Below are 15,006 nucleotides of genomic sequence, written 5' to 3'. Positions count from 1 at the left end.
TCCAAACACCAATCACACGTTGTTGTCTATGTTGTCTAACTGTTGTCTATGACCAAAACAATGACCAAAAAATGTAGCTCTGTAACAAACCACAGTGTTTTCTACAGGAGAAAGAATTTGGGTGGAATGACTGCTACAGTGGAAAGGATCCATTGAATACTTACTGTGAAGGGTCTTTCTACTGTAGGTAAGGGAGACATCTTAGATGGGTGTCTTCTCCACCAATAGCAAGGAGGCAGGAAGTAGTTTTAACTTTTAACGGGTCACTTCCCCTTCTTTGCCCTCGAGGCCATTTTCCGTCAGTATTCTCATGACCTAGTAGTTGGTATCTGGAAGTGACCGTTTAACCAGTTCTATAACTTCTGAAACACTCCGCTAATAACTATTATAAAAAAAACATAACTTATGAGGCTCAGCTTAATTCTCAATTCAAAACACTCATTCATTATTCAGAAGCTAGCATCGGGGATAATACGGAAGGAGACCAGGGGGGGGTCAAGATGTCTCCCTTACCTACAGTAGAAAGACCCTTCACAGTAAGTATTCAATGGATCCTTCTACTGTAGGTGGGAGACATCTTAGATGGGACCTCCCCGAGCAGTGTCCCCAACCAGGGTGGGTCTCATTACTCCCCGATGATGTGTGTTCTAACACCCTCCGGCCAATAAATCGCTTTCTCTGCAGCGGCTAGGGAGTTCAGTTTGTAATGTCTGGAGAACGTGGAAATCGAAGACCAGGTGGCGGCTTTACATATCTCTTCCACTGAGGCTCTGTTGCGGTATGCCGCGTTGGTTGCTGCACTCCTGGTAGAGTGTGCAGTGATGCCCGGTGGAATCGGAAGTGCTGCCGCTTTGTAGGCCTCTATGATGGTAGCTTTGAGTGTGGTGCTTATCGGCCAGCCCGCTTATGACATAGGGGCCCCTATGTTTGGCAAGGCAATGTTGATGAAGAGGGTTTCAGATTTCCGTATGCCCTCAGTCCTGATTATGAACGCTTTGAGTGCTCGCCGGACGTCTAGGGTATGCCACTCCTTCTCTTTTGGATGTGAGGGGTTAGGCATGAAGTTAGGCACCACGATTTCCTGTTGAAGATGGAATTTGGACAGAACTTTTGGTACAAAGGCTGGGTCCAGACGAAAGTATCACTTTATCTCTTTGTGGAATATGCAGAATTTTTGTGTTGATGGATAAGTGCTCTCAGCTCTCTGAGACCTCTACGTGTCGGTAATGGCCAGGGAGAAACAAGGTTTTCATTCTCACCCACCGCAGAGGGGGGGGGATAGTTTGGATGGGTTCGAAGGGGTGTTTGGTCCAGAGCCGCGGAGCACCAAGCATGGAGTCGCCATGACGGAAACCTGTGTATGCACCGGTGGCTATCGCGAGAGTTTCACACCTCTTAAGAAGTTCATCACCACGCCTATGTGGCTTGCAAATTGTAAGCTAGTTGCCCTCTACTGATCTACACACCGCCGATATTGCTGAGATCTTTGTCATTCTCAGTGTGAAGCTATGAGCGGAGTCCCTTCTGGGAATCGCTTGTTGCAAGGAACTGTACATATGTGGCCCGGATGGAAGGGGCCTCAGGGTCCCAAGTCTCTACCCGCCAAGCTAATTCAATCCGGGCGACAATGGGTTGCCCTCCATGAGGCATTGTAAGATGTTGATAGTTGACGCGTCTGGGCGGGCTTGCCAGGATGGTATTAGCGTTACCGCCGCCAAAGTAGCCTCTCTGACTCAATTTTCTCCGTTCACACGCTTTGTAGGCCGGTCAGCTTGAGCCAGCCTGGGTCTGGATGTGAGAGAGGCCCTTGCGTCAGAAGGTCTGCTGTCACCGGTAGTGGTAAAGGTGGTTCTACTGACATCTCTAGGATTGTGGGAGTTACCCACGGGTCTCCTGGGCCATTTTGGCACGATGAGTATGACTTATTGCCTTTTCCGCTCTTATTTTTTTAAGTAGAAGGCTGCGTGATGAGCGGCTGAAGCGGTGGGAACGCTTGGCAGTATAGAAGGAGTTCCTGTGGCCATCGTGCCGCTATGGCATCCACCTCCCAGAGCACCTCTGGTGAAGGTGTATCTGGCACATGAAGAGCTGCAGCTGCTTGTTGTTTCCGCTGTGGCAAAACAGGTCTACCTTGGGTTGGCCAATGACATCGGCAGATCCATTGGAATACCTCTGGGTTCAACCTCCATTAAGCTTTCCTGGGACTTGCTGCCTGCTTAGCCAGGTCTGCTTTGTCGTTTTGGTGGTAGGTATTCCCGGATGTATTGAAGCTTCTATAGACAGGGAGAAGTGTTTTTCAGCCAGTTGAGGACCTTTAGCGCTTCCTTGTACGTAGCCTTGGGGATTTTGGACCTTCCCTGGTTAAGTTGAGGTATTATCTTGGTTTGAGATGTTGTCTGTTCTCACTATCAGGTGCTGCAGTGTTATTTCCTTCTGAAAGTGTTGTAGTGCCAAGAACACTGCTCAGCGTCTCCAGCAAGTTGATTGGAAGGCTCGCTTCCTGCTTGGACCACTTGGCTCTGGTACGAATTCTCTGATTGGAGTGTGGCTCCCCAGCCCACGATAGGCTCGAGTCTGTGAAGATTTGGGGCCTTTTTATTAGGTGTCAAGTAGCATCTGCCCCGTTGGAGGTTGTCTTTGTTTAGCTTCACCACTTCAAAGCTGTCTCTGACCTGCGATGTCAATTGGAGTCTTCTGTCTCTTTTTCTGATGATGTCGAGCTGAAATGGCTCCTTAAGAAGAGCTGTTGCAGTGGTCTTGCATGTAGCCTTGCCCATTGGTTGCCGGGAATCGATGAGCCGATATAAACAGTCCCGAGTAGGCTTGCCAGTTGAAGCAGCGGTGGTTTTGTATTTCCGATGCAGAATTGTGGATGGGTTGCCTTTATTATTCTTGTAGATTTTTTTCCGGTGGGATAAACAGTGCATTCTTTATTGGAGATCTATGATTGCTCCCCAGGTGTTCTAATTTCTGTCTTGGGATGAGGGAGCTTTTCTCCGTGTTTACCAGAAAGCCGTAATGTTGAAAAGTTTTTCTGTACTCTGGCCATGTCCCTCAGACCTTGTTGTTTGGTTTCGATCTTACTAGGAGATTCGTCTAAATAGGGGTGGATGTGTATCCCCTCTTCCCTGAGCTGGATGATGGGCCCCATGAGAACTCCTTTGGGAGGAGATAATGTTCTGGGGGCTGTGGCCAGCCCCGAACAGTAATGTTCGGAATTGGAAAATGAGCTTTTCCTACCGTGAACCTTTAGGAATTTTCTGTGGGCCGGATGGATGGGGATGTGTAGGTAGGCCTCCCGGAGATCCAGGGAGGTGAGGAATTCCTCTGAGGTCTTAGGAGCCAGAGCGATGGATCTCCAGTGATTCCATTTTGAATTTTGGGAGCCGAATGAATTGGTTGGCGTTTATCTTAGGTTCAGCACTGCCCTGCAGTCCCCGTTGGGCGCTTGGGGACTGTAAAAAAGTGTGCAATGAGGTTCCTAAGAATTTCCTCCTGTGGGGGAACGCGTGGTTCCACTGCCCGAATTTGCAGGAGGTGTTTGTACTGCATTTTTTTGCTCTTTGGGCTTTCTGGAGTCTTTCGCTGAAAGGGGGGAATGGCGGGATTAAAAGAGGTCGAGGGGAAGCTGGTAACCTCGATTACATAACCCGCCATCGCGATCACCTCTTTGTGTCCAGTGGACGAGCATGCTTGCTAGGCTTGCCAGGTTGGGAGGAAGTTGGACATTCTGCAATCGGGATATCCTTCGGGGAGTCATTGTTTGTTTCCACCTGGTTTAAAGAGGCTTTCCCTGTTTGTGGAAAGAGCTTAAAATGTAGGTTTTAAAGTACCTTAAAGGAGTTCTGATTGTGCCATGCGGGACGCATTGGTCTCCCTGTTAAACTCTTCAGAGTAGTAGTTTTCTGGGATCTGAATGTAGTCGCGATTTCCCTGGGCAGAGTTCTATCCTGTCTGACTGTCTTCGGCATGGCTTTCTTTTGGTCTTTCGTTTGAGATTAATACCTTGTTCTAGTTCCTTGCCAAAGACGTGTTCCCCATAGTAGGAGTAGGCTTGCTACTGCATTCTTGGAAAGAATATAGTCGGCTTTGCCATGGGCGCATGCCAGGCTGTTACGCCTGGCCACCATGTTAGAGAGACTCATTGTTCTGGCCGCCATGGCAATCGCGTCTAGTGTTGGCGTCTGCAGTATGAAAGGCATTAGCTAGGAAAACCCTTTCAATCCCTTCTCTGATTGCTGTGTTTTCTGCAGGGGATCATCTCTAGGATCCGCTTTTAAAGCCAGTAGCTTTCATGGCCGCTCTGGACACAGTGGAAGCTGGCGTGAGTGCCTTTAATGGCGGCAGCCAGCCAGTCGATGGGACCTGGCGTAGGGCAGCCCTTCTGATCTCGCTGTCTAAGGGGTCCTTAATATTACTGTCTCTCCTTCCTTCGGCACCAATGCCCCAGAATGGCAGGACTGCCACTGTGGAGGCCTCCCACTTGAGGACTTTTAACATGGCCTGGAATATTGCTGTGGTAGTAGGTATACTTTTTTTTTTATAAGATGGCGGCAGCGCGCTCTCGGCGGGGTTAGTGGGGTTGAGCCCATTGGCAGCTGAATGCGCTTCACAAAGCATATATTCCGGCACCCGGGAAGAGACTTTTGGGCTTCTGAGTCTTGTGGAAAGTTAATCTGGTGTCTCCTCTTAGGGAAGCCTTTGATGGGCTTTGAGTGGTTTGTCAATTTGGTCAGGGGTAGGGGGGGGTTCTTCGGCGTCTGCTTGGTCGTGCAGGGCCAGGGCCGACCGTTTTCTTTATCAATAATTGGATATCTTCCTGTTTAAAGAATTGTGGGGATTGTTCAGCCGCTTGCAGTAACTGGGTCCTCCGGTGATCTGAGAATCATCCCCTCCTCCTGTATCTCCCTCTCACTTTCTTCCTCCTCCTCCTCTTGTAGAGCAAGAGGATCTCTATATCGATGGGAAGGGGCTGGCCCCGGTATTTTTACATTATTCTCGTAAGTAATTGAGCCTTTGAGGTCTGTTGGCCTAAGGCGCGTTGTTCCCTTGGCGTCCAAGACTTCCTTTTCAATTTTGTTCCTGCATCGCATTTATTTTAAAAGCAGCGCTCGCCTGTTGCCAGCCATACAGTTCACTGTTAGCAGACTGAGTTTGCCCTGGAGCTTCTTGGAGCTCCGCTTCGCTTTCCTCCTCCCACCGCTCTCCCGGGGCCCCAGTACTTGCCCTTGCTGGCTATGCGTTTTCTTCTGTACGCCTTCCCGCGGTAGAAATCGAAGGATGTGGGGTGATCGAAAGTGCTCCGAATCCCCTGTCAGGGTAGGAGAGACTCGTCTGGGGAGCCAGCCTTCCTGGCCATAAGGTTGCCCTTCAGTGATGGCGATCAAGCTCCCCGGCAGCGTGGTTTTCTTTACGCTCTTCTTGGGCGCCGGAGGTCCCTCCGCGCGCCCTGCTGCGCTTTACTCTGTTTCAATGGCGTTTCGGCCGTCAGCGGGCTTCTTGGCTTCCCTTTTGTAGCCCTGAATGCGCTCTGGCGCATCGGGCCGAACGAAGTCTTCTCGTGGCGGGGTAAATGAGCCCGACGCCATTTTAAACGGTCGGGATCTTCTCGTTCCCGCCTTTTTTGCCTCCGGGCAAATTCGATCAGGAGTAGGTTTGTGGGGGATTTTTAGTTCCCCCTTTGGTTGCCTGAAGATTTACGCTAAAAGCCGGTAACAAGCGTACCAGAAATCACACACACACAGTTGAGAGTGCGAGAGCCTCTAAAAGCACAGCCTCCCTGCTAGGCAGGAAAAAATACTGGTTAAACGGTCACTTCCAGATACCAACTACTAGGTCATGAGAATACTGACGGAAAATGGCCTCGAGGGCAAAGAAGGGGAAGTGACCCGTTAAAAGTTAAAACTACTTCCTGCCTCCTTGCTATTGGTGGAGAAGACACCCATCTAAGATGTCTCCCACCTACAGTAGAAAGGAAGTATCACACCGTGTGTTTCCCAGGACTTCCTCTGTCCCAGTCCCCAGCACGGGCCACCCACAACAGTGACGTAAGTTGGAAGTGCTTTAATGGTACTTAACACTCAAATACCTGATAATGACAACTTGAGGAACTCTTAAAGGCATAGGAGCTGTCAAACTTGGGGACTCTAACTATGGCTGCTACAAACTTAGGCCGTTTCTGCACAGCCAATTACAGCGTTGAGCCGTCGGTGTTATCGGCAACGCTGCAGCAACGGAGCATTCGCAAGGGTGGGCATTCTGTAGACAGGTAGCGCATCGGCTGAACCCCGGCGCTTCGCACAACTGCGCTTTGCAAACGGCATTCTTTTCCCCCCAGAGTAGACGTCATGGGCATTCAGCGCCAGGATTGGCCAGTGTGGGCCGCCATTGTGGGGGGCGGGCTCTGCAGCACCGATTCCTGGCGGGCACTTTGCACGACACCGATGGCAGTGTGCCGCTGTTGAAAATATATGCTTGGTGAGCGATTTTCGAATAAACCGTTGTGGGCCTGCTGGAGCGTTGCCACATCGTTGCAGCGTCGTTTCTGCAGCGATGGCCGTGCAAACGCCCCACCCACAATGCTGTTTTTACCGTCCTTTTACCAGCTTTTTTGGCCCGTGCGGAAACGGCCTTACTTGAAATAGATGCTGAAAGTATTTCAACATATTCCCGTCACTGATCAACAATAACCAGCAAACAAGGAACATCTCACTGAAGTAATAACATCTTAGGAGGGCCAGGACAACGGCCCCTTTCTTGTCGGAGCCTCAGTTTTGTCAGCACTGATCCTGCCACCAGGACAAGACTAGTAAACATCAAATGGGGATCACTCCCAAACGCACACTTGGCATGTAGCTGGCACTAAAATGCATTTACCTTAAGAATGTAGTTGACACAGGAAAATCTCATGAACTGAAGGTGTGCTACATTAGATTTTTACACAAGAAATAATAATGACTTTGTCATGGAAAAGGATCTTTTTTGCAAGAGCCCCGGTCGTATGAACCTAACCTCCCAATGAAAATTCATCAACCTCAATTCCTCTTGAACATCTGGGAGCAAGTAAAAGTGCATTTAATTCTCATGGATGTCAAAAAGATTTGCATGTGCGAAGGGGGGGGGGCTGTCCTTCAGGAAGGTCTAACTCCCTCCTCGTGATGCTTCTCCCCCAGGAGAAGCATTTCAAGAGGTATTTGCAGCTGCATCATGAAGGGGGAAGAAGGGCAGTTGTGCTTCCATGCACAGATTTTAGACAGGATCCAATCCTATAACCCCCTGAAATTGGGAAGGCCATGTACAATACTAACTCCCCTCCCCTGTCCACCAATATATGAATACTTTCAAGGAATAGACTATGAATACTGAAGAAGAAGAAGAGGAAGAAGAAGAAGAGGAGGAGGAGGAGGAGGAGGAGGAGGAGTTTGGATTTATATCCCCCCTTTCTCTCCTGCAGGGTTTGCTAGGGTACCCAACTCCACAGTTGCCATGTATAAAGGAATCCCTGAAGATTACCCAGAAAGCAGGGGCACTATCAGAATTGCCCTAGGTTTGACAGGGGGCACCTCGCAATTGTAAGTGAAAAAGCACAGAGAAGGGCAACAAATCACATTTGACGTGTTTTTCCAGCAGACTCATCTATCCTTATTTTCCTCCTCCTGCCTTTTGAAATTGTAGTTCTTAGTGTTTTCTTGTTGCTTAATCCTTTATTGTCTTTCTTTTAAAAAAGGTCTTACTCTGCATTTTGTTTTTCTGTTTCTTAATGCCCTCTCATAGTAACTGTTAGCCAGAACCACTGCATGATTCCCCAAAAAACTTTTCGTACCCTGGTACACTTTTTCCCCTTTCCTTAAATGAAATTGGAGGTATCCATCACAGAACTTAAACAGATACATGTGTAATTTTTTCAGTGCGCTCCCACACCAATGGGCACGCATCTTTGTTGCAATTGCAGAACTAGTTTCAAAAGGCAGGAGGAGGAAAATAAGGATAGATGAGTCTGGTGAAGAAACACGTCAAATGTGAAGAACTAATACAGCAAAGGCTGTGTCCTCTTATAGGAGTCTATCAAAAAGCTGTTCTGGTCTTTCAAGAGATGATATTCCGCTTTTCACTTCAAAGGCAGAGATGATACTTTAGTAAAAGGCTCCAGGGATTACAATCACACAGAAAATTCCAGGGGGTCGACACAACCCATGAACTACTTGTGAAGGTTTATAGAGATTCCTAAACCGCTCAGGTTTAGGAAACATTACACAAGTCACATTTTAATCTGGTACAGCTGATGAAAGCTACGTAACTATATTTCCAGCGCTAGTAACTTAAGAGATTTAGCCTCACACCATTAAGAAATCATTGTAATTTTCAAATGTTAGTTGAAATGTATCATTTGTTAGCCCAATCAATCAATTAATTTTGGTGCATTAAAACCATAATGACATTAGCTTTTTTAACAACTGCATAAAGCTTTTTTTTTTTTTTAATCCCTACAGAAAAATGTGGCCAGTTATTGCCTGGTCTCTAACCTACCCTTTCTGGGCAAAATGACTGAGAAAGCAGTAGCGAACCATCTCCAAATCTTCTTGGATAACTCATCTACTTCAAACCTTTTTCAGTTTAGTTCCAGGCCAGGCTATGGGACAAAGAAAGCTCTTCAGCTTTAATTGATGACTTCTGTCTGAGTGTAAATAAAGGCCAAGCCTCTCTGTTGCTCTTATTGGATTTATCTGCAACCTTTGGTGTATTGGTCGATGCCATCTTTTTGAGCTGCCTGGTGGAAGAATCAGGTATCAGGGGAAGTGTGTTGAACTGGAGCAGAAGTGGCGTAGTGGCTAAGAGCAGGTGTACTCTAATCTGGAGGAACCGGGTTTGATTCCCAGCTCTGCCTCTTGAGCTGTGGAGGCTTATCTGGGGAATTCAGATTGGCCTGTACACTCCCAACACATGCCAACTGGGTAACCTTGGGCTAGGCACATTTCTTCTGAGCTCTCTCAGCCCCGCCTACCTCAAAGGGTGTTTGTTATGGGGGGGGGGAGGGAAAGGAGTTTGTGAGCCTCTTTGAGTCTCCTACAGGAGAGAAAGGGGGGATATAAATCCAACTCATTCTTGTCCTCTTCTTCTTCATAGATCTGACTCAAGGGCTGCTATTGGAAACCGGTTGTCCTGTCTTCAGTGTGGGCCCTACAGTTGTCCTGTCTTCAGGACAATCCCCCATGCCTTGAAATCTCTACGTAAACCCCTTAGAACAGTGGTTCTCAACTGTGAGTCGCAACCCCTTTGGGGGTCGAACAGCCCTTTCACACGGGTCATCTAAGACTCTCTGCATCAGTGTTCTCCATCTGTAAAATTGATAAATGTTAGGGTTGGGGGTCACCACAACATGAGGAACTGTATTAAAGGGTCGCGGCATTAGGAAGGTTGAGAACCACTGCCTTAGAACAAACAATTTGGAGCTTTGGGGTTGGTTGTCATCAATATGCTGACACTCAGCTCTACATATCCTTATCCAAAACTACCAGTGATGTGGTAGAGGTCCTGAATTGCTGATTGGCTGCTGTGGCAAACTGGCTAAAAGTGAACAAAGTGAAACTACATTCTGAAAATTCAGAGGTAATGTTGGCTGGGAAGGTGGAGGACTTGAAGGACATTGCTCTCCTTCCTTCTGATGGAATTCAACTGACCCTTGAAGACTCAGTTAAAAGCCTTCAATTCATACTGGATCTAGCTTTATTACTGGAGAAGCAAGTTAATGCAGCTGCAAAAAAAAAGGCCTTCTTCTAACTATGGATATTCTATAAAATGACCCCATACCTTGATAAACCTGACTTGGCCACCAGGATTCATACCACAGCAACATCAAGCCTAGACTACTATAATGCACTTGCTATACATTGGTCTTCCCTCAAAACTCCAAATGGTCCAGGATGCCACGGTTTAATTATTAGATCAGTGGTTCTCAACCTGTGGGTCATGACCCCTTTGGGGGTCGAACGACCCTTTCACAGGGGTCCCCTAAGACTCTCTGCATCAGTGTTCTCCATCTGTAAAATGGGTAAATGTTAGGGTTGGGGGTCACCACAACATGAGGAACTGTATTAAAGGGTCGCGGCATTAGGAAGGTTGAGAACCACTGAACTAGACAGCGCATGTCTGCTCTCATTCTGCAGACCCTCCCTTGGTTGCCCATTTGTTACCAAGCTCAATTTAAGGTATTAACTATCTCATATACAGCATTTCATGGCCTTAGTTCCTCTTATTTACAGCATTGCCTCTCTCTCTCTCTCTCTCTCTCTCTCTCTCTCTCTCTCTGTGTCTGTGTCTGTGTCTGTGTCTGTGTTTTACCATGACAACTCTGCTCATGTGAGCAAGGGTTTCAGTACTTCTCTACTTGCAAACAGGCAAAAGCAAATCTGATTGAGGACAAGCCTTCTGCTTTGCGGCTCCCACTTTGTAGAATGGTCTGTTCCAGAGGTGGGATCCAGCAGGTTCTCACAGGTTCCCGAGAGTAGGTTACTAATCATTTGTGTGTGCCGAGAGAGGGTTACTAATTGCTGATTTTGCCACGTGATTTTTGCCTTAGTTACGCCCCTCCTCTCAGCAGTAGCGCGCAGAACCTGAAGAAGTCTAGCAGGAGGTGCACCGGCGTGCGTGGCAGCCTGCGTGCATTCGTTTCCCGCCCAAGGACCAGCGCAGCGGCTGTATCCTTGCCACAGCCCCGCCCAGGATGCCCCGCCCCCAGAATGCCCGGCCATGCCCCCGGAATGCCCCGTCCAGCCCCATTGGCGCTACGCCACAGTTTGAATCCCACCACCATGGGAACCTGTTACTAAAATTTTTGGATCCCACCACTGGTCTGTTCAAGGAGGTCAGGAAAGCTTCTGTAAACTATGCAAAACTGAATACTTCAAGTGAGCTTGATAGTCCCGATAACCTAATGAATTAGCTAATCTTTAGCCTGTAGATATACTATGTAAAAAAAATTTTTGACTGTACTGGTTCACTTTGAGTTCATGTGACCAAGGCGGACTATTAAAAGCATAAATAAACAAACAAACATTAAGCCATCACAAATGCTGGCACAAGCAAAATTTTACATAGTATATCTACAGGCTAAAGAAATGTAGCAGCTTAATATACACAATGAAAGTGGAAACACAGAACTAAGTTGTGGAGACTGGAGCAGACGAGGCAAAGGAAGTGAAGAAATTCTCCTTGATTTAAAAAACAAAAACAAACCTTTCTTCGCTGCATTCTTGAGATTGTGATCATAGGGGACTATCAAGCAACTGACTGGTACCAAAGATAGTCAGCTGTTCATTCGGTGATGCACCTTTTAGATAGAAATGCTAGCTATCAGCATCTGAGTTTTTTTTAAAAAAAATCCTAATTGCAGTGAAAAGCAAGTTGAGCCACGCTCTTTCAAGAACACGACTATACCGGTAGGTCAGAAAGTACCCCAGGCTGCATTCAAAAAGTCATGATCAGAGTTGTGTTTAGCTAACATGCATTAAATTTGCTCTCATGTTCACAAGTTTCTGTTTCAAGTGTATTTACAAGACCTAGTGGTTTAGGATTCATCTCTCCACTACTTAGCGTGTTCTCTACTGATTTCAAATTTCATTTGATTTGCTCATGCTTCAGTACTGCTGCTTTATCTGCTTATGTTTATACTATCTGTTCACATTATTTTTCTGTAGCCATCTGCATCTTTCTGATAGTTTTGTATTATATATATATGTGTGTATATATATATATATATATATATATATATATATATATATATATATATATATATATATAAATATTCCTGCATCATGTGTCTCTGTTTGATATTTGCTTTTGTGGCATATTGTGTAGTATTGCCTTCCAATGAAAAGTTTAATGCGCATCAGTATCACTTTAGTTTTCATCTTGCTACGGCTGGTCGTGAACCCACAGGGGTCTAAGAAACCATGAAGCCTCCCACTTAAGGGAACCGAATTACAGACACAATCTTGAATTGTGTGACTTTGATTCACTGTCTTTTCCCTTCATAACTTAACTGAAAAAAACTGAAGACTTCCTGGTTTTGAAAGGACCAAACTGAGGTTTGTCAAGAGACCCAAACACAGGAATCGGAACAAACTGGAATTTGTTTCTTCCACACAATGTGGGATTCTAAACATTTGAAGAACAGGAAGTGTGTAAAAGTGTGTAAAATTTTGAAGAACAGGAAGTGTGTAAACATCAGAATGGAAAAAATGTTCTCAAAATAAAATATGCACATTAATGGAGAATGTACTCAAACTCAACTATACATGCCACAGTTGAAAATTAACCCCCACTGCACCAAACCTAGAAAGTTACCTTTTTCAAAAAAATACTACACCAAAGTTGCAAGTCTGACTATCTTGGAGACAAGTTAATTTTTCCACTCCACATATGTCTTGGGCAAAATAAGAAAAGAAGTATGGTCTCTAAGCCTGCCCCTTCTCCCTTGAAACAAATGCAAATGTATATGTGTGAGTGTCTGTGTAAATAGTGGACAACTGATCTTGCAGATCATTTTTAAACGATTTATCCTACCACAATTTATTCGACAATACAATTTATCCTACCACTTCGGTAAATACCCTTCATCAGTGTCAACCAGCTATGTACCAAAGACTTTTAAGTCAGAAAGAACAATATGGCTTTTATCTAACTGTACAGTTGGTTTTGAAATGCAATTTTATTATGTATTTTTAAAATTTTGTTAGCCACCTTGGAAACTCTTGTAAGAACTGAAAGGCAGGATACACATTTTGCAAAAAGCAATGAATAAAAATGAGGCTGAAACTTGCTGCTGTTACACTAAGATACAATAGGCTCACGAAAACAAATATTGATTAAATACCACAGCTGTGCATCTTTTTAAAAATCAATCTGCAACTTGTTATATCGTCTCTAATCACACTATAGCAAGATGTTGCTTAATCAGCCAGACTTAAAAAAAATATTCTGATCGGTTAGCATCTCCAAACACCCCCATATTTCACCATCTGCCATACTAGGAAGCAAAGATTTTATTTTATTCAGTTTGTATGTCACCCTTTCACTTGTGGGCTCAGACCACACTGTTTAAACCAGTAAATTTTAATTCTGTCCCAAAGATGTCTCTGGTCATAAATGAAGATCTTTAGAGGGAAAATGGTCAATCCATACAAGAACACTGTGAAGAACAGTCTGTCTTGATTTATACAGAATGATGCAAAGGCAAACAAGCAAGACGACTAACATAATTCCAGCTTACTTTCGCAGACAGAGATACCAATTCTACAGTCAAAAAGACTCAAGGTGTTCAGGATCAGCACGAGGCTTCAACCGCACTCTAACGAAGAGAGCTTTGGCTCTTGAAAGCGCATACCCCAAATATCGTGTTGGTCCCCAAAGTGCTTCCAGACTCAAATCTAGCTGTTGTATGGCAGACCTACATGGCTACTCTCTGAAACTATTGTCTTAGGCGCTACTTACCACAGTACAGCCTATCCATGTAGCCCCTTTGTACAAAGACTTTCCTGCTCCAATCCAATGAAGTATTCAGTAGAGCTTCAGCATCCTTCTAAGCAAACCCTTGAATTATCATGTAATATTTCCCTCTCTGATCTTATGGCACAGAGCGGCAGGCACCCTTTGGTCATCAGCTTATCACGGAGTACAGTGAAGCCGGTAGAGCTCCTTTTGTCTCCTTTCACTCAAAAGTCAGGCAATGCAAACAAAAGGCATCCATCACTAAGTCCATTAGCTTCAGCTGACAAGACAATTCCAGGCTGCCAGATGGGTAAACATATTCTGCTAAATCTGGCGGTGGCCGCAATAAATCCTAAAAGGAGAACAGCTACAGCAATCAACCTTTTGAATCTCTTCAGCTCCCCCCCCCTTTTTTTGGCGTGTGCTAATAAAGACCGTTCTGTTCACCTGAAAGCCTCACACTCTAACATTTCATTTTGAGTGGGTCTCTTTAAAACAAAACAAAACAGAAACAATAAATCACTGGGGCAAGTCCATCTTGGATGCTAGCTGCAGCCCTCCACAATATGTTCTCAGCCATGGAAGCCAGCAGAGTGAAACAAAGCAGGGTCTAGCTTTTTAATTCTTCCTTAAATTTGAAATGATTAACTATTTAGAACTATTAACTGTTTGGAATTTGTTCCCCTCATCAAGACACCGAAAGCTTGAAATGCAAATCTGCATATAATGCAACAAATAATTTGGAAAAATAAATCACCAACAGTTAATACTTTAAAAATACAATTACCGAAACTGTAAATGGAGCAGCATGAATGCAAAAATCAAGCCAAGAGTTTAAGAACTGGAATAGACTACCACATAAACCCTCTGTTGTTCTTATTCATAGTAACATAAGGGAGTTCACATGTGTAGCAGTGTTGGTTTGAAGCAACATAAAAAGGCTTGAGCCGGGGGGCATCTTTAAGACCAACAAAGTTGAATTCTTGGTATAAGAATGCTCACTTATTCAGATGACATGTGGGTACACTGAGGGAACTATAAATCTACAGTTTCTTAAGGAAAAAAACAACCCTTGCCTTCTATTTTGGGATATCAAAGTGACTTTTGCAGCCCAATCCAGAGGCAGGGAAAATCTCCCCCTGGATGTGGCACAGACTTACACTGGTGGAAGTGCCCTCCCTAGGGCACTTATGCTGGCAGAGGGGCATTTATGCTGGTACCCACTGGCATCTCCCCATCACCCTAAGCTGGGTCGGTGTAGTGGGGGTATGGTGGGAGCATTTCCAGGAGTGGAGCCAACGGCTTCCACCATCAATTCATCAGCGAAACAGGGATTGGACATATGCTGCAATTTTTGCAGCATAGGTAAAAGTAAATTTGGGGTGCTGTGTGGTTTCCAGGCTGTATGGCCATGTTCTATCTCCATTGTTACTCACATGCTACACTTCATTGTTACTCACTTGCCAGGCCACTCCTATTCAGATGTCCTCACCTATTGACCTTTACTCACAGGTATATTTG

This window comes from Sphaerodactylus townsendi, linkage group LG09 (assembly GCF_021028975.2).
Source record: "Sphaerodactylus townsendi isolate TG3544 linkage group LG09, MPM_Stown_v2.3, whole genome shotgun sequence".
Classification (NCBI taxonomy): domain Eukaryota; kingdom Metazoa; phylum Chordata; class Lepidosauria; order Squamata; family Sphaerodactylidae; genus Sphaerodactylus; species Sphaerodactylus townsendi.
Note: the sequence above shows the minus strand (reverse complement) of the source record.